Source organism: Podarcis vaucheri (genome assembly GCF_965113315.1).
Source record: "Podarcis vaucheri genome assembly, chromosome: Z".
Taxonomy (NCBI): domain Eukaryota; kingdom Metazoa; phylum Chordata; class Lepidosauria; order Squamata; family Lacertidae; genus Podarcis; species Podarcis vaucheri.
In genome coordinates this window covers 244,129-267,452 of record NC_138758.1, presented here as the reverse complement: position 1 = coordinate 267,452, position 23,324 = coordinate 244,129, and the positions used below count along the sequence as shown (strand labels likewise).

The following is a 23,324-nucleotide window of genomic DNA, read 5'->3' as shown; positions in this document are numbered from 1 at the left end:
CGCTGGCCGAGTTTGCCTACAACAACACGAAGCACGGGTCCACAGGGGTGACACCGTTCTTCGCCAACAATGGGCGGCATCCCAGAACCTTCCCGGGGTTTGAGAAGACGGGGGAGGGGGAGTCACGAGGGGGAGCTGAGCATTTGGCAGCAGAGTTACAGGAGGTACATGAGCAGCTCCAGAGGCATTTGGAACTAGCCAAACATGCCTACAAAGTGCAGGCAGACAAGCACAGGAGGGTAGGGGAAGACATCCAGGTGGGGGACTGGGTATGGCTAGCGGCCCAGGCAGTGCCGGCCAAATCGTTAGCCAAACAGAAGCTAGGACACAAGCAGTTGGGGCCTTACCAAGTGGAGGCACAAATCAATCCAGTAGCCTTCAGGTTGGCGCTTCCGGAGGGTTCCAGGATGCAACCGGTCTTTCATAGGTCGGTGCTCACACCCTACAAGGCACCACACAGGTTTCAGGCACAAGGGTCAGCACCAGCCCCAAGCAGAAAATCACCTGAGCGAGGGGAGTCACAGAGGTCACGGAGATTTTGGACTCCAGATGGGGGGAAGAGGGAGTAGAATATTTCCTCACCAGGGAGGGTACCCCGGCTAGTGCCAACAGATGGGTACCGGACTATGCCCTGGAAGAGCGCTATCTCAAGGACGAGTTTCATGCACTCTTCTCCCAAAAACCCATGCCAGCTGATTTTTTCGATGACTGGCTTTTCACACCCACACTTTCCACCAGCACGTTCCAGGGGTTCTCATCAGACGAGGAGGCGGAGCCGGGATGGAGCACACCAAGGGGATCTTGTTTGGGGGTCGACACTGACCGCTCCTATTGGTGGGACAATCAACCGGAGGAGCAATGGAGGCGGAAATGGTTGAAGGGACCTTGGCACGCAGAGTGACCCGAGGGATTGGAGGGTGGGACAAACATGGACGAGTGGGGTGAGGAACAGGGGTTTGAGCACGAATGCAAAGAGATGGAAGCGGAGGAGATAGACGTCGATGAACACAGTAAGGACTGGCTGGAGCCAGCGGGAGGGCTGCACGACAGGGGCAACGAACAGTATCCAGCTCTCGCCCCCGACGCACTGGAGCGCCCGGAACCCACGCCCGGAGAGGGGGAGGAGGGAAGGGGGGCTTCGAGGGGGGGATAGATGTCATGGGCTCAGGGGCTGAGCCACAGGGGAAGAGCGAAGGGGAACAATCTGAGGGGAGTTCAGGAGGGTATGCCAGCGATCAGAGAGATTCCATGAGTCTCTCCAGTGAATCAGAGGATTCCCAGAAGGGGGCCCCCAAAGGCAGGGCAAGGGGGGCCAGTGGGGAGTCTCCAAGCGGCAGCTGGAAATCAGGGGTAGCTTCCCCACCAGAGCGTAGCAAGGGGGAAGAATCCCAAGGGTTAACACAAGAGCCTCCTGCAGGAGGAGAGAGAGAGGCTGGACTGACCACGCCTTCGTCAGAGAGTGGAGGGGCGGAGGGGAAGAGCAGGTCCGGCCAGCCTCCCTGAAGGAGAAAGCAGTGGGGGGAGCAGTGTAGCCATTAGGAGGAAAGTAGGCAGCTGGGCGCGCGCGCCAAGTTCAAATGTGGAGGCGCGCGGGCCAGCAGAAAACCAGGATTGGGAGCCAGGTCCTAAAGCCCGCCGGAAGGGTGGGGAGGAGTCAGAAGAATCCGCCTCCGAAGAAAGTAGGAAGGAGGTAACCCCAGAGGGCAGGAGGACCCGGAGGAGAAAGGAGCAGAAGGAGGAGAGGAAAAGGTGGGGCAAAGCTCGGGTCTTGAACTGGTGTATGGGCGGGGAGGACTCAGACGTAGCGCTGCGCGCCACGGATGTCAAACCAACAATGAACCACAATAAAGACTTTTGTTTATAAAGAGCAACTGGCGTTGGTCCTCTGTGAGCTAGGACCTGAGGCAGCGCTGACACCTTATATCTTATCCAGACATTAAACAATGCTTTCCTGACAATATGATTTTTAAATGCTTTATGTGCTTTGACCTTATCATACCACAAATATGCATGCCATCCAAATACATTGTTATAACCTTCTAAGTCCAAGATGTCTGTGTTTTCAAGAAGCAGCCATTCTTTCAACCAGCAAAAGGCTGCTGATTCATAATAAAGTTTAAGGTCTGGCAGGGCAAAACCGCCTCTTTCCTTTGCATCCATTAATATTTTAAATTATATTCTAGGCTTCTTGCCCTGCCAGACAAATCTAGAGATCTCTCTCTGCCACTTCTTGAAACAGTCCATTTTGTCCAAAATTTGCAATGTTTGAAACAAAAATAACATTCTAGGCAATACATTCATTTTTATCGCAGCAATACGGCCTAGCAGTGAAAGCTTCAAATTTGACCAAATTTCTAAGTCTTTTTTCACTTCCGTCCAACATTTTTCGTAATTGTCTTTAAATATGTTCCCATTTTTAGCTGTCATATTAATCCCAAGGTATTTCACTTTCTTAACCACTGTTAAACCTGTCTCATTCTAAAACCTTTCTCTTTCAATCGCTGCTAAATTTTTCTCTAAAACCTTTGTTTTTAACTTGTTCAGTTTAAATCCTGCAACTTGACCAAATTCTTGAATCAATTCCAAAACTCTTTTAGTACTAGATTCTGGCTCCTGTAATGTCAATACTAAGTCATCTGCAAAAGCTCTCAATTTATACTGTCTAGCTCCGACTTGTATACCTTTAACCAACTGGTCCCTTCTAATCATATTTAACAAAACCTCCAGGACTGATATAAAAAGCAATGGGGAAATTGGGCAGCCTTGTCGTGTCCCTGTTTCTATCTTAAATTCCTCCGTCACCTCATAATTAACAATTAACTTGGCCTTTTGTTCAGAATAAATTGCACCTATACCATTTTCAAATCCTTCACCCACCCCCATCCCCTGTAAGTTCTTCTTCATAAAATTCCAGGAAATATTATCAAAAGCTTTCTCCGCGTCCACAAATATCAAAACTGCCTTAGTGTTGATATTCACTTCTAGTTTTTCCAAAATATTAATTATATTCCTCAAATTGTCAGACTTGTCTACCCGGGAGAAAGCCTGCTTGGTCTTTATGAATCTCTTCCATCAACACTTTTTTCAATCTCTTGGCTAAAATATCTGCAAAATTTTTGTAATCCACATTAAGTAATGATATGGGGCTCAAAAATTTCTCTCCTTGTATTTGAATTTCAATTGCCACAAATCTTCCTTGATCGTCTTTAAAGATAAATTTCGGTGATACTCTCCTTTGCATAAATCACTACTCCTCTTTTTTTAACTTTGTCAGATGAAATAAACTCCTGTCCCAATCTCTTGTTAATCAATACTTTTCTATGTAGCCTTATCACATGTGTTTCCTGTAAGCAAATCAAGTCAAATTGTTCCTTTTTTAATAAATGAAAAACACTTTTCCTTTTCTGAGGAGAGTTGAGGCCATTAGAATTCCAACTTAATAGTTGCAGAGCCATGATGTAATTACTTTGCTTTACCTCCAACTGCACCAAGTGTTTGTTCTTGTTCTGTCGGTGGTGTCACTTTCTCTAAACCATGCAATCCAAACGATAAATTTGCTATGTCTAGTATTCCTCTTTCCAGTGTTCTTGGCTCTTCTCCAGATTCCACTTCTTTCTGTAAGTCTTCTCCATGATCTTTCAGAAATCTATCTTTGTCATCGACTGATCTTATTTTTATCTTTCTTCCTTTATATTTAAAAGACAAGCCTTGGGGAAATTCCCACCTAAAGATGATTCTATTGCTTCTCAACAGGGCAACCAGATCTCCGTAGTTAAACCTTAAATCCAAAAGATATCTTGGGATGTCCTTAAATATCTCACACTTGACTGATGTATTTCCAGAGTCTTTCAGAAATGCAGATTTAAGATTTTGTCTCTCCCCTCTTTTGTTCGAAGGGTAATCAAACAGTCTCTCACCTTGTTCTTCTTTCCTCCTCTTCCAAGCCTGAATGCACGCATTATCTTAAATTCTTCCTTCCCCAAATCCAGTTGCCAGAAGTCTGCAAATTCCTGCGTAAGAAACAGATAGGTAGCCGTGTTGGTCTGCCATAGTCAAAATAAAAAAAATCCTTCCAGTAGCACCTTAAAGACCAACTAAGTTAGTTCTTGGTATGAGCTTTCGTGTGCATGCACACTTCTTCAGATACACTGAAACAGTAGCAGCCAGATCCTTCTATATAGTGAGAAGGTGGGGAGGGGTATTACTCAGAAGGGTGGTGGGAATGGGAGATTGGCAGATAGCTGAGATGAGCCTGTTGACGACTTTTAACAACTGCAATAGGTCTTACAGGAAAAGGCAGGGGGTGAGAAGGTGAAAAATGGCTTAGTCATGTAAAATGGGATAAGAATCCAATGTCTTTGTTCAGACCAGGTTTCTCCATGATTTTAAGTTTGGTAATGAGTTGCAATTCAGCAGCTTCTCTTTCCAATCTATTTCTGAAATTCCTTTGTAGTAAAACAGCTACTTTGAGATCTTGTATAGAATGTCCTGGGAGATTGAAGTGTTCTCCTACTGGTTTCTCTGTTTTGTGATTCTTGATGTCAGATTTATGTCCGTTTATTCTTTGGCGTAAGGTTTGGCCTGTTTGTCCAATATAGAGCGCTGAAGGACACTGTTGGCATTTGATGGCATACACAATGTTAGACGATGAGCAATTAAATAGTCCCGAGATGGTATGTGTGATGTTGTTGGGGCCAGTAATGGTGTTGTCTGGGTGTATGTGGCAGCAAAGTTGGCATCTGGGTTTATTGCAGGCTCTGGTGCCAGTGTCCGCGTTAAGTCTGGTTGTAGTATTATTGTGGGTTAGGAGTTGTTTAAGATGGGGTGGCTGTTTGTAGGCAATGAAAGGTCTTCCTCCCAGAGCTTGAGAAAGAGAACTGTCATTGTCCAGGAGGGGTTGTAGATCTCTGATGATGCGTTGTACTGATCTTGGCCTTTTACCTTGCCATATAAATTTCGAAAGGGTTCTTTGCCACTCCTTGAATATTTTGGAACCTCTAATTACTGGGATGTTTTGGAACAAAAATAACATTCTCGGAAGTAAGTTCATTTTTATCGCTGCCATTCTTCCTCTCCACGAAAGCTTCACTCTGTTCCATATTTCTAGGTCTTTCTTAATCTCCTTCCATGTTGTAAAATAATTGTCCTGGATTAAATTTATATTTTTTGTAGTTAGCCAAACTCCCAGATATCTTACTTTTTTTGCCACTTTAATTCCATACTCCCTTTCCAATTTTTCACTTTCCTCCTTTCCCACATTCTTGGTCAGGATTTTTGTCTTTAATTTGTTTAATTTAAAACCGGATAATTTGCCAAATTCCTCTAGCATCTCCAAGCACCACCTTTGTCTGCTTCTTTAATTATAATGTCTGGGTTGTTTCTGAGATTATCTATGGCTCTCCTTTCAGCATGGTTTAGATTTTGTTGTAAGCGATGGTGTTTTCTGGTCACATCTGTTTGGATTCTGTGGCGGAAGCAGTCAATGTACAAGTCCAGTGTGGTATTGCGTCCATCAGGAGGGGTCCATGTGGAGTCCCTTTTTGTGTAACACTTTTTCGGTGGTAGTTGGTGGTCAGTGTTCTGTTGGGAGGGTGGTTGTTGTTCTCCAGTGGGTTGAGAGGTGTTGTCATGGGCTCAGGGGCTGAGCCACAGGGGAAGGAGGAGATGGAGAGCGAAGGGGAACAATCTGAGGGGAGTTCAGGAGGGTATGCCAGTGATCAGAGAGATTCCATGAGTCTCTCTAGCGAATCAGAGGATTCCCAGAAGGGGGCCCCCAGAGGCAGGGCAAGGGGGGCCAGTGGGGAGTCTCCAAGCGGCAGCTGGAAATCAGGGGTAGCTTCCCCACCAGAGCGTAGCGGGGGGGGAAGAATCCCAAGGGTTAAAACAAGAGCCTCCTGCAGGAGGAGAGAGTGAGGCTGGACTGACCACGCCTCCGTCAGAGAGTGGAGGGGCGGAGGGAAGAGCAGGTCCGGCCAGCCTCCCTGAAGGAGAAAGCAGTGAGGGGAGCAGTGTAGCCGTTAGGAGGAAAATAGGCAGCTGGGCGCGCGCGCCAAGTTCAAATGTGGAGGCGCGCGGGCCAGCAGAAAACCAGGATTGGGAGCCAGGTCCTAAAGCCCGCCGGAAGGGTGGGGAGGAGTCAGAAGAATCCGCCTCCGAAGAAAGTAGGAAGGAGGTAACCCCAGAGGGCAGGAGGACCCGGAGGAGAAAGGAGCAGAAGGAGGAGAGGAAAAGGTGGAGCAAAGCTCGGCTCTTGAACTGGTGTATGAGCGGGGAGGAGTCAGACGGAGCTTCGCCGGTCTAAGGACTCAGACGTAGCGCTGAGCGCCACGGATGTCAAACCAACAATGAACCACAATAAAGACTTTTGTTTATAAAGAGCAACTGGCGTTGGTCCTCTGTGAGCTAGGACCTGAGGCAGCGCTGACAGGTGTTGTTGTTTGTTCTGATTTGTCTTGTTGTTGTGTGTGTTGAAAATACTCCTTCAGGCGTAAACGGCGGAAAAATGCTTCCAAGTCCCCGTAGAACTGAATCATGTGTGGAGATTTGGCAGGGCAGAATGACAGTCCACGTGAAAGGACTGATTCCTCGGCTGGGCTGAGTGCTTGCTGTGAGAGATTGACAATATTGTTGATCTTGTTTTGATTAGTAGCCTGTAGGTTGGAAAGGTTAGAGAGTTTCTTGTTTTTCTGTTTTTTCAGTAGCTCCAATTGAGAGTGGTAAATGTTTTGTTTTTCCTTTTGGAACTCTTGCCAAGCTTGGTGGTTCCTGATAGAGTTATCTAATACAAGGAGTTCCTCCTTTATTAGCTTCTGTTTAGAGTAGAGAACGCTGATCAGATGTTTGAGCAGCTTCCTAGAGAAAGTGTTGCATAGATCTGGGAGGAAGACCTTTCATTGCCTACAGACAGCCACCCCATCTTAAACAACTCCTAACCCACAATAATACTACAACCAGACTTAACGCGGACACTGGCACCAGAGCCTGCAATAAACCCAGATGCCAACTTTGCTGCCACATACACCCGGACAACACCATTACTGGCCCCAACAACATCACACTTACCATCTCGGGACTATTTAATTGCTCATTGTCTAACATTGTGTATGCCATCAAATGCCAACAGTGTCCTTCAGCTCTCTATATTGGACAAACAGGCCAAACCTTACGCCAAAGAATAAACGGACATAAATCTGACATCAAGAATCACAAAACAGAGAAACCAGTAGGAGAACACTTCAATCTCCCAGGACATTCTATACAAGATCTCAAAGTAGCTGTTTTACTACAAAGGAATTTCAGAAATAGACTGGAAAGAGAAGCTGCTGAATTGCAACTCATTACCAAACTTAAAACCATGGAGAGACCTGGTCTGAACAGAGACATTGGATTCTTATCTCATTATACATGACTAAGCCATTTTTCACCTTCTCACCCCCTGCCTTTTCCTGTAAGACCTATTGCAGTCGTTAAGAGTCGTCAACAGGCTCATCTCAGCTATCTGCCAATCTCCCATTCCCACCACCCTTCTGAGTAATACCCCTCCCACTTTCTCACTATATAGAAGGATCTGGCTACTTCTGTTTCAGTGTATCTGAAGAAGTGTGCATGCACACGAAAGCTCATACCAAGAACTAACTTAGTTGGTCTTTAAGGTGCTACTGAAAGGAATTTTTTTATTCTGCGTAAGAAAGTCAATCAAATTATCTTTCTCAAGTTCAGGTACGGCCCTGATTCTCAGATTCGTTTGTTTCTCCTTCAATTCAATCATAGAAGTTATTTGTCCTGTCCTCAAGCTTTTTATGATGGAGGACCTCTGTAGCCACCCCCAACGACACGATCTCAAGATGGAAGGGGAGGGAACAGCTGCAGTCGCCTGTGATTCCTGCGCAATGTTTGCCATCTTGCCAAAGGTTGCAGGCAGCTTTACCTGCAGCAATTGCATGTTGATTGCCCTTTTAAAAGACAAAGTCCAGCAACTGGAGGAACGTGTAGCTACGCTCCAAAGAATTAGAGAGCTGGAGCTCTTCTTGGAAGCAACAGAGCACACCGTCTCCACCAGGGAGGAGACAGGGGACTCCCCTGAGAAGGAGGCTAGTTCGCTTGCTAGAGAGGTTAAAAGCAACAAAAAAGGCTTTTATGGGTATGTTCGTAGCAAAAGGAAGAACAAAGAAACAGTGGGGTCACTCAGAGGAGAAGATGGTGAAATGCAAACAGGGGACACAGAAAGGGCTGAACTCCTCAATGCCTTCTTTGCCTCAGTCTTCTCCGATAAAGAAGACAATGCCCGACCTGAAGAATTTGAAGCAAATGATTCAGCAAAGGAAACACAGCCCAGAATAACTAAGGAGATAGTACAAGAATATTTGGCTAGATTAGATGTATTCAAGTCTCCAGGGCCAGATGAACTGCATCCAAGAGTATTAAAAGAACTGGCAGATGTGATCTCAGAACCACTGGCAGTCATCTTTGAGAATTCCTGGAGAACAGGCGAAGTCCCGGCAGACTGGAGGAGGGCAAATGTTGTTCCTATTTTCAAAAAGGGGAAAAGAGAGGACCCAAATAATTACCGCCCAGTCAGTCTGACATCAATAGCAGGGAAGATTCTGGAGCAGATCATTAAGCAAACAGTCTGTGAGCACCTAGAAAGGAATGCTGTGATCATCAATAGTCAGCATGGATTTCTGAAAAATAAGTCATGTCAGACTAACCTGATCTCGTTTTTTGACAGAATTACAAGCCTGGTAGATGAAGGGAACGCAGTGGATGTAGCCTACCTTGATTTCAGCAAAGCATTTGACAAGGTGCCCCATGATATTCTTGTAAAGAAGCTGGTAAAATGCGGTCTTGACTATGCTACCACTCAGTGGATTTGTAACTGGCTGACTGACCGAACCCAAAGGGTGCTCATCAATGGTTCCTCTTCATCCTGGAGAAGAGTGACTAGTGGGGTGCCACAGGGTTCTGTCTTGGGCCCGGTCTTATTCAACATCTTTATCAACGACTTGGATGATGGACTCAAGGGCATCCTGATCAAATTTGCAGATGACACCAAACTGGGAGGGGTGGCTAACACCCCAGAGGACAGGATCACACTTCAAAACGACCTTGACAGATTAGAGAACTTGGCAAAAACAAACAAGATGAATTTTAACAGGGAGAAATGTAAAGTATTGCACTTGGGCAAAAAAAATGAGAGGCACAAATACAAGATGGGTGACACCTGGCTTGAGAGCAGTACATGTGAAAAGGATCTAGGAGTCTTGGTTGACCACAAACTTGACATGAGCCAACAGTGTGACGCGGCAGCTAAAAAAGCCAATGCAATTCTGGGCTGCATCAATAGGAGTATAGCATCTAGATCAAGGGAAGTAATAGTGCCACTGTATTCTGCTCTGGTCAGACCACACCTGGAGTACTGTGTCCAGTTCTGGGCACCACAATTCAAGAAGGACACTGACAAACTGGAACGTGTCCAGAAGAGGGCAACCAAAATGGTCAAAGGCCTGGAAACGATGCCTTATGAGGAACGGCTAAGGGAGCTGGGCATGTTTAGCCTGGAGAAGAGGAGGTTAAGGGGTGATATGATAGCCATGTTCAAATATATAAAAGGATGTCACATAGAGGAGGGAGAAAGGTTGTTTTCTACTGCTCCAGAGAAGCGGACACGGAGCAATGGATCCAAACTACAAGAAAGAAGATTCCACCTAAACATTAGGAAGAACTTCCTGACAGTAAGAGCTGTTCGACAGTGGAATTAGCTGCCAAGGAGTGTGGTGGAGTCTCCTACTTTGGAGGTCTTTAAGCAGAGGCTTGACAACCATATGTCAGGAGTGCTCTGATGGTGTTTCCTGCTTGGCAGGGGGTTGGACTCGATGGCCCTTGTGGTCTCTTCCAACTCTATGATTCTATGATTCTATGATTCTATGATTCTACAACATCAACCTGTGGTCCTCGAGTTGCTTATATATCGGTGGTGTCTTCTCTTCAGTAGCAATTGCTATGTCCTTTGCTTCTTCAGCTGTCTTTCGGGTCAAAGTAGATTCCTGTAACAATTTCTCAATAGTCTCTGTGTTGGTATTCACCTTCTGTCCCAAATTATTAATACTTGTAGTATTTTGATCAATTTTAACTGATTCTTCAGCTACTTGTTTATTTGTTTCAGCTACTTGTTTAGTTAGGTTTTCCAAAGATTCATTAATTTTTCCTAGTGCCAAAGCTAGAATGTCTTCAGACGACATTCCTTTTGGTTTAACTTGTACAGGTGCAGCCCCTGATAATCCAGATGGTCCAGAAGGACCAGATGTTGATGCTCTCCGCTGCGACCCAGTATCTGTACGAAAGGATCTACCAGACCTCGTAGTTTTTTCCTGAAACAGATAGGTAGCCGTGTTGGTCTGCCATAGTCAAAATAAGAAAATTCCTTCCAGTAGCACCTTAAAGACCAACTAAGTTAGTTCTTGGTATGAGCTTTCGTGTGCATGCACACTTCTTGTGCATGCACACTTCTTCTTGTTATCTGAAGAAGTGTGCATGCACACGAAAGCTCATACCAAGAACTAACTTAGTTGGTCTTTAAGGTGCTACTGGAAGGAATTTTTTTATTTTTTCCTGAAGCAACTCTAACTTTCCTTTTCCATCTGCCATAACACTCTAGTTAGAATCCAAGGTCAGTCCCACGGCTAGGATTTGTTTTGAAGTGGAAAATTCCCCTGGCCCAGTTGTTATTGTAACAATGTCAAACCTCCTCTAGGGGGACACAGTAACAGTCAAAACTTGTAACTTTAAGAAGAAAATAACCTTTTGAAATCCCCCAATTCACCAAAAGACGACAGTTTCAATTGCACTTAATCTCCAGTTACTTTGAAACCAGGAGAAGTCCAGAAACACTGTATTTCTTTTGCAGAGTTAGCTGTCAACAGTACTCTATTTGCCAGTGGTGCTTTCACAAAATGGCATTCCTATTGTCCCTAGGCAGTTCGTTCCCAGGCTCTAAGCGGTGGGTTTTAGCTTCCTATCCTCTCTTTTTTTTTGCAGAAAAAAACAGTTCAAACCTTTCCCCCTTCCTCTCCTGCAATCCAGAGGGGAGATCGCTTATCTGATGTTAGAATTTGAGTCCTTTTTCAATCGTCTTTCAAAGTTTCCGCTTACAGTCTCTTTGCTTTGATCTGTTTACAAGAAATGGAAGGCGGACTTCCTATTTATGCCTCCCCGCTTCGGTGCCAAATTAATTGTTTTTCTCCCTTTAAATCCAATTTTATCCTACTCACGGGTAGTTACTTTTGAAACCAAATTGTCCCAGGAAAAAGTCAGCACTCTCCGATAATGGCTGTGTGGCTTCACTGTGCGGAAGAAGCAGACGACTCTCAGCACCGCACCGCTCACCCCGTCTCACTCCGGAACCCATAGATGGGTTCCTTCGCAAATTGGGGGGGGGCGCAAAGGGTGCCCGCCGAGTCCCACATTCACAGGCTTCGCCCGCCTGTGATTTTTTAAAGGGCCCCCGCTTCGCCGCAGCAGTAAGACCCGATCCCGCGGAGCTGGTCCCTCAGAGAGTCAGAGGGAATCGGCCATTACCGATGGCGCCAACCCGGAAGACTGCAAGTTATACATTCTTGACAGATTCTTAATTTTAGTAGCTAACAGTTCTGTTTCCAATTTTGATTTTTCCACCTGGAAGCCAATTTTTTTGTCCAAGTTATATGCCTCCATTATCTGGTAATAATGAAGCCAATCTTGCAGTCTATTTTTTAATTTTTCAAAACTCTGCAATTTTAATGTCTCCCTCTTGTTCCAAAATTTCCCAATATTTCGGCCACTTGGCCTCCATATTGAGCTTTTTCTGAGACTTCACTTCCATTGGTGACAACCACCTTGGGGTTTTATTTTCAAGCAAGTCCTTGTATCTTATCCAGACATTAAATAGTGCTTTTCTAACAATATGGTTTTTGAACGCTTTATGTGCTTTAACCTTGTCATACCACAGAGATGCATGCCACCCAAATACATTGTTAAAACCTTCTAAATCCAGCACTTCAGTGTTTTCAAGAAGCATCCATTCTTTCAGCCAACAAAAAGCGGCTGATTCATAATAAAGTTTTAAGTGTGGCAGGGCAAATCCACCTCTTTCTTTAGCATCAGTTAATATCTTAAATTTTATTCGAGGCTTCTTGCCCTGCCAGGCAAATCTGGAAATATCTCTCTGCCACTTCTTGAAACACTCCATTTTATCCAAAATTTGCAATGTTTGAAACAAAAACAGCATCCTTGGCAATACATTCATTTTTATTGCAGCAATTCGGCCTAATAATGATAACTTCAGGTTTGACCATATTTTTAAATACTTTTTCACTTCCATCCAACATTTTTCATAGTTGTCCTTAAATAAGTTCAGATTCTTTATGAATTTCTTCTACTAATACCTTTTTAAATCTTTTAGCCAAAATGTCTGCAAAAAATTTATAATCCACATTAAGCAGAGATATGGGGCGGTAGTTCTTAAGCTGTGTCTTCTCTGACTCTGTTTTCGGTATAAGTGTAATGTAAGCTTCCTTTCAAGACTCTGTCTACCTCACATTTTTTAAATGGAATGGTTCAGCACAACCAGCAATTTTTAAAGGAAACTTGTGGAGTATTTATTGTAAATTGAGCCTTTCACTGCAACATGTCTACTCAGAAGTAAGCCCCACTGAATTCAATGGAGCTTACTCCCAGGTCATTGTGTAAAGGCTTGCAGTCTTTTACCAGAATCCTAAGCATTTTTTACCCTGGTGAAAGAAAGAAAGAAGAAGAAGAAGAAGAAGAGTTTGCATTTGATATCCCGCCTCTCAAAGTGGCTAACATTCTCCTTTCCCTTCCTCCCCCACAACAAGCACTCTGTGAGGTGAGTGGGGCTGAGAGACTTCAAAGAAGTATGACTGGCCCAAGGTCACCCAGCAGCTGCATGTGGAGGAGCGGAGACGCGAACCCGGTTCCCCAGATTAGAAGACTACCACTCTTAACCACTACACTACCTTGCTCCCCCTGGCGACTCATTGACTGAGCTTGTTGAGGGCTGGAATACCCAGCTCCTGGCAGCCATCGATGAGATCGCACCTAACCGCCCTCTGCGACCCTGCAGAAACCGGGCTCCCTGGTTTACCGAGGAGCTTCGGAAAATGAAGCGGGACCTCAGACGGCTAGAGCGAGTATGGCGGGGTGCCCGTGATGGAGCCTCAAGAACATCTTATAGGGTTTTTATGAAAACCTATGAGATGGCAGTGAAGGCCGCTAAGAAGTCTTACTTCTCGGCCTCCATTGCATCCGCTAGCTCTCGCCCGGCGCAATTATTTAGTATAATTCGGTCTTTAACGTCCCTTGAAGGACAGCCAAATTTAAATAACAATCTGACACAGAGCTGTGAGGCATTTGTGAGCTTTTTTGCGGAGGTCCTGTTGCTCCGCCATGACCTCGCTGCCAATTTGGATACAATAAAGGAACTGGAGGCCCCTCAACTGTCCTCGGGTCCAGTATTGTACCACTTTGACCGGATATCTCCAGCCGATGTGGACAGATTCCTCCAAGCTGGAAAGCCCACCACCTGTCCTCTTGACCCGTGCCCGTCATGGCTGATTAGAGCGTGTCCAGACGAGGTGCGGGGCCCCCTGGGGGATATCATCAATTTGTCCCTTGGCACCGGGATATTCCCAGGGGAACTGAAGGAGGCGGTGGTGCGTCCGCTCTTAAAGAAAACATCATTAGATCCCTCAGATCTATCCAATTACCGCCTGGTCTCGAATCTTCCATTCCTGGGTAAGGTGATTGAGAGAGCGGTTGCTGAACAGCTTGGTAGGTTTCTGGATGAAACATCTGCTCTGGATCCATTCCAGTCCGGCTTCCGCGCTGGTCATGGGACCGAGACGGCTCTGGTCGCCCTAACAGATGATCTCCGCAGGCAGCTGGATCGAGGCGGGTCGGGGCTGCTGATTCTTCTAGATCTGTCAGCAGCCTTTGACATGGTCGATCACGAACTCCTGGACCACCGCCTTGCCGATGTGGGGATCCAGGGCACAGTCCTTCAATGGCTGCGCTCGTTTCTCTCTGGTCGGGGACAGAGGGTGGCGCTTGGGGGGGAATTGTCATCACGCCACTCCTTGGTGTGTGGAGTGCCTCAGGGTGCAATTCTCTCCCCGATGCTTTTTAACATCTTTATGTGCCCCCTCGCCCAGCTTGTCCAGAGTTTTGGGCTGGGTTGCCATCAGTATGCCGATGACACCCAACTCTATCTGTTGATGGATGGCCATCCTGACTCGGCCCCAGACACACTGACCAGATGTTTGGAAGCTGTGGCTGGATGGTTACGTGGGAGCTGGTTGAAGTTAAATCCTTCGAAGACAGAGGTCCTCTGGCTGGGACGGGACGATATGGGGTTGGGGGGGGCAACTCCCATCTCTTGCAGGGGTGCAATTAGTGCCAGCACCGTCCTTTAAGAGTTTGGGTGTAATCCTCGACACCTCCCTTTCCATGGAGGCGCAGATTGCAGCTATAACAAAGGCGGCATTTGTTCATCTCCGCCAAGCTAAGCAGTTGGCCCCTTATCTCTCTCGTCCTGACCTAGCCACTGTGATCCATGCGACGGTCACCTCCAGACTGGATTATTGTAACTCGCTCTACGTGGGGCTGCCCTTGAGACTGACCCAGAAACTCCAGCGGGTGCAGAATGCCGCGGCAAGACTCCTTATGGGGTCTTCGCTGCGAGAGCACATTCATCCGGTACTATACCAGCTGCACTGGCTCCCGGTGGAGTACAGGATCAGGTTTAAGGTGCTGGTTTTAACCTTTAAAGCCCTATACGGCCTAGGACCCTCGTACCTACGGGACCGCCTCTCCTGGTATGCCCCACAGAGAAACCTCCGGTCTGCAAATAATAACATCCTCAAGGTCCCAGGCCTCAGAGAGGTTAGGCTGGCCTCAACTAGAGCCAGGGCCTTCTCGGCTGCGGCTCCAAACTGGTGGAATGCTCTGTCACAAGAGACTAGAGCCCTGCGGGGCCTGACATCTTTCCGCAGGGCCTGCAAGACAGAGTTGTTCCGCCAGGCCTTTGGTCAGGGCGCAGCCTGACTCCCTCCTCTGGCAACCTGCACAGAATTTTGCTTAATTGGTTGCCATCAATTTGATTTAATTAATTTTATAATGAAATATTTTTAGATTGTGTGATTATTTGACTGATTATTTGATTGTTGTTAGCCGCCCTGAGCCCGGCTTTGGCTGGGGAGGGCGGGATATAAATAAAATTTATTATTATTATATTATTACACCACACTGGCTCACAAAAAAAGCCTAGTTTTCCCCTGCAAGCAGCATATTGATACAAATGAAGAATATCATTGCAGACCTCCTGCAAACTTGCCCCCTCCCAGGCCTTGCAGGGAGGAAGAGAGGGAGGAACCTTGGCTCCCTGACTTAGTTCTCTCCTACATGGGAAGGGCAGGAGATCCATGCATCCTCCCCCTGCAGCCCTGGGACTCCCCTTCTCCCCAGTACACCTCTGGCAGAATGATAGAATCATAGAATTGTAAAGTTGCAAGGGACCCATGACAGATGACCAATGTTTAAAAACCTTCAATGAAAGAGAGTCCACATTCTCCTGAGGGAGAGTGTTCCACTGTCAAATAGCTCTTGCTATCAGAAAGTTCTTCCTGAATAAAGAGAAGATTCATCAGGTACTTGCAGAAGGGAGAGACAAAAGCCACCCCTTCCCCTTTCAGGAAGAGACTTGGGAGTGTGAAGAGAATGATGGGAAAGTGGGAATGGATGGGACAGTTGTTTAATTTTTAACTGTTTAAATGTCACTCTTGGAGTTGGGACCCAAAGGCCCTCCTGTTGAGGAAAGAAATAATGGAGAAAAGCTACCTTCTGCTTGTGACTTCTGTGCATGAGGAAATCCTGAGAGAGGCATAGGAGGCGGTGCACTTGCATCCTCTGAGGATGCCAAAGCTGGGGGCTTCTGATTTCAATTAACTGCTTGTGGCCTTCAACCAAAAGCTTGTGAGCCCCTTGCTGGGCTCCTGTCCTGAGCTGCTATAGACCCTTTTCCAAGCTGTCCACCATGGTCTGCTACTCTGTGTGCAGAAACTGCAGGGTTTGGTCCCGGTTACAGAAGTGTCACAGTGCCTCATGAAGATAATGAAGCAGCAGCTGGAGGAGAAGTAGGTTTGCAGCTGCAGCCAGTGCCAAAGCCACACTGCAGTTGCAACAGGAATATGAGACCATCCCAATGGCACTCACGGACTGCCAGCAATTCTGAGCTCTAGTGGGCTGCAAACTGTAGATTATTTTTGGAAGGAAGAAAAGAGAGATTGGATTTTGTATTTGATATCCCACTTTATCACTACCCTAAGGAGTTGGCTCCTGCCAACCTAGCAGTTCAAAAGCACGTCAAAGTGCAAGTAGATAAATAGGTACCGCTCTGGCAGGAAGGTAAACGGCATTTCTGTGCGCTGCTTTGGTTCACCAGAAGTGGCTTAGTCATGCTGGCCACGTGACCCGGAAGCTGTACGCCGGCTCCCTTGGCCAATAAAGTGAGATTAGTGCCGCAACCCCAGAGTCGGTCACAACTGGACCTAATGGTCAGGGGTCCCTTTACCTTTACGTAAGGAGCCTCAAAGTGGCGTACAATCTCCTTTCCCTCCCCCCCCACAGCAAATTTTCTGCGAGGTGAGTGAGGCTGAGAGACTTCAGAGAAGTGTGACTAGCCCAAGGTCACCCAGCAGCTGCATGTGGAGGAGCGGGGAAGCGAACCTGGTTCACCAGATTACGAGTCTACCACTCTTAACCACTACACCACACTGGCTCTCAGTCTTTTATATGGAAGATGCCTGATGCATATGGGGGCCTGGAAAACCTTGCCTGTAGCATTCCCTAATGCCAGCTTAATAACTGAGAGAGGAAAGTCCCTGAAACATACCAGAACTGCTTTGTTATCTTTCCACAAAATAAATACATCTATATAACACCTGTTGGTTGGATGCCACCCACAATCTCTGCTGAGGTTTGGCAAGATTCCAGAGGAGTCCCAGGCACTTACCCAGGGTCTGTGTTCCCTTGAGAATGAAGGCATGGAGGAGGCTGTTGTAGCTTTAAGAAATATGATATATTGACATATCTACACCTGAATTTGGATGGAAGGAGTCCAGATCTAACAACGTGGTCATCCAAGAGGGGTATGTTCCCCACAGCAGTGCAGCAGTGGAGTCCAAGGCATCTCTCCCAGCCTCGCTTCAGCCATCCTGCCAAAATGGTTCTCTCCTTTGTTCTCAGCCCCCAACTCTACATATGACATCATGCTCTGCTACCCCGGTAACCTTCCAAATCTCCTGTCTCTGTACATCTGGGCAGGGGGGAAGGACAGTTCTCTTGCATTACCAATGGCCCCCCGTGACCCTGCATCACTTCTTAGTAGCCCTAGCGTAGCCAGGTTGTTTTGCATAAGCTTGCCCATAATTCCTCTGCAGTTTGTATTTTCCCTTCATATTCCAAATGGATGCTTTATTTGAGATTCCTGCATCGCAAGGGGTTGGACAATGACCCTATGAATCAAACCCCTATCATTTATTACTTTCTTGGGGTTGGGGGGGGGTTCCCCTCTCAAATTCATAGAACACCTATATTGCCGCTAGAAGAAGTTGTTCAAGCACATGTCAGCAGGATTGCTGCTCTGGAGGGACAGGCTCATCGGACTTCCTTGCGTGGGAATTGACCTTCTGAAGGTGACATGAACATGTTCCACATCAACAGCCTCTGGAAGAGCTACCCAAAGGTAGGTGTTGGTCTATGTCCCACCGTCTCCTCCCTGGCCCACCACCTAAGGATACCAGCTGCTGCAGCATCTGGCTAGGCTGGCTAAGCAATGGACATTATGTTTATTTCAATGAACTGAATGGGGGCATGGAGAGTGCATGTATTAACAGCGCTTGGCTTATTTTTTTAGTTGCTAATACTGTTTTATAGATTATAAATGCTTTGTTAATCATATAATATGACTTTTGCTGTAATTGTAATGTTTAGCATATTTTTGTTGCCGCTTTGTTAATACACTGGTACCTCAGGTTACAAACACTTTGTACTCCACTAACCTGGAAGTAGTACCTTGGGTTGAGAACTTAGCCCCAGGATGAGAATGGAAATCGCGCACCAGCGGGAAAGCGCGCCTCAGGTACCACTGTTGTGTTTTCTAGGCTGTAATTGTTTTTACTGATGATTTGTTAGGCTGAAAGAGCTGCTCAATGCCCCAGTGCTGGGTCTGAACACAAAACACTCTGAAAACTTGGGGAACCTACAGCCCAGACCTCCTACAAACCCAAAGGAGCAGCAATCTTATCTCCTTCAGAAATGTTACTAAAAATGGCCTAACTGCATGGACAAGAGTCAATGTGAAAGCTGTGCAAACATTCTTTCTTCTCTTCTCTCCATTCTGGGAGATTAGACGACTTCCAGGTGCACACAGGACTCCGCATTCTCAGTGAGGCCAGTTTGAGAGAAGAGAACATGCTGTGGCTGGGTTGCAGTTTACTGCTGGCGGCTCTTGCAGGTACAACCCCCCCCCCAAATCTGGACAGTTTATCTGCCCAAGAATAGTCATGAAATGTTGGGTGAGGATGAACAAAACTGTAGTACAGAAGCTGGAATGCAAATCCACGGCCATCAATCCAGAAGAGGGCTAAGATTTCAGGGTGCAAGTAGAGGTGTCCTGGCAACAGAGGAGGGGAAGGAGAACCAGGCAGTTAAGCCAGGAAACAGAAATGCAGGCGGGCTATCACCATTGTCAGTTATACTCAGATTTAACCCACTGATATTAATGGGGCATGCCTAATTTAAGTCCACTGATTTCAGTGGGACTACTCTGAGTATTACTTAGTTGGATACAACCCAAAAACCCACTCTCTACACTGACCATTCAGACTATTCACCCAGCCCCACTTTATTAACTGAATTTGTTCTGTAACAGTGTGTGAAACTGACATATCCCTAAGCAACTTGGTCCCAAAGTACCATGAGACCCCAAAGTACTTACTTTCCAACTTGACCACCCAGATCTGTTGATGGGGCACTTCTGTTGGTCTCCTCACCCCAATGAACCCGGAGGTTTAGCTGGACGTCATTAGGGATTGAGCCTTTGGTGTGGCAGCCACTGCCCTGTGGAACTCCCTGCCACCAAGAGCCACCCCTCCCTTCAGACATCTTTTGAAAACTTTAATGTTTAGAGAAGCCTTTGTAACATGTATCTCATTTCATAGTATTGTAGAGTTGGTAGGGACCCCTAGGGTCATCTAGTTCAATCCCCTGCCATGCAGGAATCTCAGCTCTGTTAACTAATTAGTATTTATTGGCATTTTAATGATGTTTTCATGCTGATTTTATTCTCATATATAATAATACACATATACAGTACATATATATGGTGGTAAGAAAATAAATTAACAGCTCATATCAGAATAATCAAAAGCAGTCAGTTATTTGGGCTGATTGTACAAAGAGGAAATGTCACTGTTACATGGGGCAAACCAGCAGTGTTACTTGTTATAGTACTGTTTGGAATAGTCTACAATAATACATTATGATCTTTCCTGTGGTTTAAAACTGTGGCTTTTATTTTAGCAGTATGAGTGATGGTATGTAGAACTCTGGCAGAAATTAATCAGGAACAGTTGCCAGCCACACTTACTTGCAATATGAGACCAATAATTCAAAGGATTCCTATGCAGGGAGATGGAGGTGGAAAGCAGGATATGGTGGCAAAAAGTTGAGCCTTTGTTTACTAGCAGGAAGAGATTGCATGCAGTGCCCTCATCTAGCTACCGTAGTCTGGCTGACAGATGTCATGGGATAGGCTGGATACCATTTCCTGAGTTCACGAGGCCACATTGCATTTTAGCATGTTCCTAACCATTGAAGAAGTCTTGATTTTTTCCTCTACCAATTATATATTGAGCTGTTGCAGCTGGTGAGAAGTTGGTTGGTAGTGCCAAGTGCCAACAAGATTCTGTGCCGTGGCAAGTCTCCCTCCAGTCAGTGCACCATGTCTGCAGTGGGGCCCTCATCAGCCAAGAATGGGTGTTGTCCTCAACTCAGTGCAGCAGGAGGTGGGTATAAGCCTGCTTCACACCCTTTGCACACAATCTGTTTCCCACAGGGAATGAAGTCCATTCTCTGCTGTTGGCTGCTCTGTTCTCATTTGAAACAGGAGGGCAACTTGTGCATTTGCCTGCCTGCCTACAAGAATCCTTGAGGGTGAGCAAGGAATCTTTCAACCCAGGCTGAGGCAGAAAAACTCTAGGGAGAACACTACTGACCCACCTGCTCTTCTTCCAGCAGCCCAGATCACATGGAGGTCTGGCTTGGCCTACAAGTCCCTGAGACTCTTCCTAAGGAGAAGCAACAGGTCATGCTGCCAAGCTGGTCCCTCATAAGCAGTTCAACAACTACACACTGGACTATGACATCATGATCATCAAGCTTGCACAACCAGCTGTCCTGGGTGAGCTAGTGCAGCCCATCAGTTTGCCCAGCCAATGTGCCATAGCTGGGACCCAGTACCTGGCTTCATAATGGATCAGCAGCAACTGTGAGTACAGAGAGGGTGGTGCTGAGAGACTAACCAGGACAAGCAACAACTATGACAGACTGGAGCAGGGGGCTGCTGGAAGATGCCCCTCTTCATGGCCGTGGGGGATTATGGTGGGGACACGCAAGGGGGCACTGAAGTTCCTTAGTGATGCATGGGATAAATGACACCATGCAAAAAAGGGAAGGGTAGATGAACGGCAAATGGTGGGAGGGAGGCACCAACAATTCATTGTACTATGATAGATTCATGGCAGGTGGCAGTGCCCCCTTGAAGCAGAAAGAGCTCAAGGAGAGAGGGGTGAGGCCTGAGCATAAGAGTCTCCCTCCTGCCTTGCCCCAGGCAGCTGCTCAGGATCAACATATTTTGGGCTTACAGCTGATGGAACAGACAACCTTCTGCAGTGCTCCTACCTTCCAGTCACATCTGATGCCACTTGCAACAATGTCTACCCAGGACGGTTCACTGACAGGATGCTTTGTGCTGGACAGCTGGACAGCAGCCAAGATGCCTGCAAGGTGAGGCTCTTCTCCTTTTACTGGCAAGTCCAGTGATTGGGGTGGGGGGTGGGTGGGGGTGGAGCAAACAAGCAGAGGCATACCTTGACTCCCTTGTGATCTTGGCCAGAAGCTGTATCAGTACATCTGAAGCTGGGAGAGACCATGGACCAGAAACTCCAAAAGTTTGCTTTTTGTCACCTTTCACGCTCTGCCTGTGATTTCCTCCATGACCATCAGGACTGCTCTTCTTCCTCTCTCCCTCCCTCTCTTCCTGCAACTCTCACCTGCTGTCTCCATCTTTCTTCTATCCAAGCGCCACTTGGCGCTCCACTCACAGTTCCAATAGCACCACTGGCCAACCTGGGAGATGGTCCTGCAGGGCTGATGAGATGGGTGCCTAGAGGAGCCTGCATGCCTTGCCTGGCCTCCCAGATGGGCAGGTGTGCTCCTAGCCACTCCAAGCCATGGGTGAGAGGTGTGGTTTTGGTGCCCCCCTGAGCCTGCACTTTTTGGTGGGAGGTAAGGTTGTATAGGTGTCCCTGACTTTGAGTTCAGTAACATGGTCTAATTATGTGCATCCACACACACCATATAGATGAATGCTTCCCTTCAGACTAGAGCTGTCTCCAACCAAATCACTCACAAGCATTCTCCATAGGCAGGCTAGTAGCTACTGGCCGAACATTAACCAGAACTAAACAACAAAGCATAATATATTTGAAAAGTACAATAAAAAGCCATGTGCCAAATCCTCCCCATATCAAAGTTAAATAGCATTTATGTCATTCCCACATTCTTGAGAGGGCCAGAGGGGCTGTAAGCGCAAGCGCACACCCACCCCAACGGGAAGGGAAATTCTCCAGCTGCAAGAGCCAACCTCTTGGGACCACTCAGGAGGTACTTGTGGCTGGGGAAAGCCTCACACAGCTCCCTCTCTCCTGCTGCAGGCAGTGCTTCAGGGCCTGAGAGTTCAAATAACGACAGTGAGAAATTGCCATGATTTGATCCTGTCCCCTGGAGAGTCCCAAAGCTGTTGTCTATGTCTTAGGGAGATGTGGGCAGCCCCTTGGTGTGTGAAGAAGCCCTCCAGGGACTGCTGTCCTGGAAGAAAAGCTGCAGTGAAGAGAACCGGCTGGGGCTGTACACCAAGGTCTGCATCTTTGAAGACTGGATCCACTACACAATTGCCAGCAACTGAAGAGCAATAAAGCCAGTTTGAGATCTGACCTGGTATCTCGCTGCTCTGAGAAAGACCCTGTGATCTGACACCACCAGCAATGCAATGACTGTACAGGCCTGGCTACTGTGGAAGAGAAGGCTTCTAGGAAGTCTACCCCCCAGTCTGCCCACCACCAGAGGGGTCATGGCTGAGGCAAGGGAGCAGAATCGAATGATTTGCTCCCTCACTCCTCAGCTTCCGGCACACCTCCTGGAATGGCTTGATTTCACATTATGGTAGATGTTGGTTAGGGTTTACCATGTAGGTGAGGGAATATGTTAACTATATTTTATTCCTCCACAAACCTGACCAACAGACAAAACATCAGCTTATTGCTTGTGTTTAGAAGCACAGTGCCAAGCATCTTAAACAGTAAAAACAAAAGCCTTTAGGCTGATCTCCCCTTCTGTTACCCTGTTTATTATAGAAACAGGCCACCGACTGAAAAGTATGGTTAAAACATATAGTTTACTCACAGTCAAGCACCTGTCCTTAGCAACAACAGCAGTAAAAATAAATGCAGGTAAAATACTTGTATTTACAGTGAAAGCAGCCTCAGGCATGAGCCTGATGCTGGAGCAAGCAGATGCAAGTCTTCTCCCATCGGCTGGTTGGAGAGAGAGAGAGAGAGAGAGAGAGAGAGAGAGAGAAGGAACAGAAAATACTTTTTTCCTTCTTCCCTACCAAGAGAGGAGGGGAAATGAAATAACACAGAGCCTTCTCTACCAATTGCATTGATCTGAGTCCACCTAACAGCAATACTGCTCTGTGATTTTAATCCCCACACTTGCTTACTAGTAAGAATATGCATTTTTAGATTTGATTTCTAAACTCCCACAATATTTACTCCATGGAGCAGTTTCGTTAGCATCCCAGCCTTCCAAGGCCTAACGCAGTCAAAGCTCCATGAAAGAACCCACCACACCAGCACCCACCTAGAGCTGGCTCTGAAGTCTGCCTGTTTGTGAAGTGAGGCACTTGGGGTGCTCAGAGGCCCGACCCCTCC

At 46.7% G+C, this 23,324-nt stretch overlaps 1 pseudogene across 1 annotated transcript; it reads left to right on the top strand.

Annotated features, from left to right (window-relative positions):
- The first annotated feature begins 928 nt into the window (after nucleotides 1-928).
- LOC309524254 (trypsin-like) lies at nucleotides 929-22,856 on the top strand (annotated as a pseudogene). Its single transcript, XR_014224661.1, has 5 exons — nucleotides 929-1,010; nucleotides 19,967-20,117; nucleotides 20,350-20,599; nucleotides 20,978-21,117; nucleotides 22,148-22,856. The product of XR_014224661.1 is annotated as a trypsin-like (transcript).
- Nucleotides 22,857-23,324: the final 468 nt, after the last annotated feature.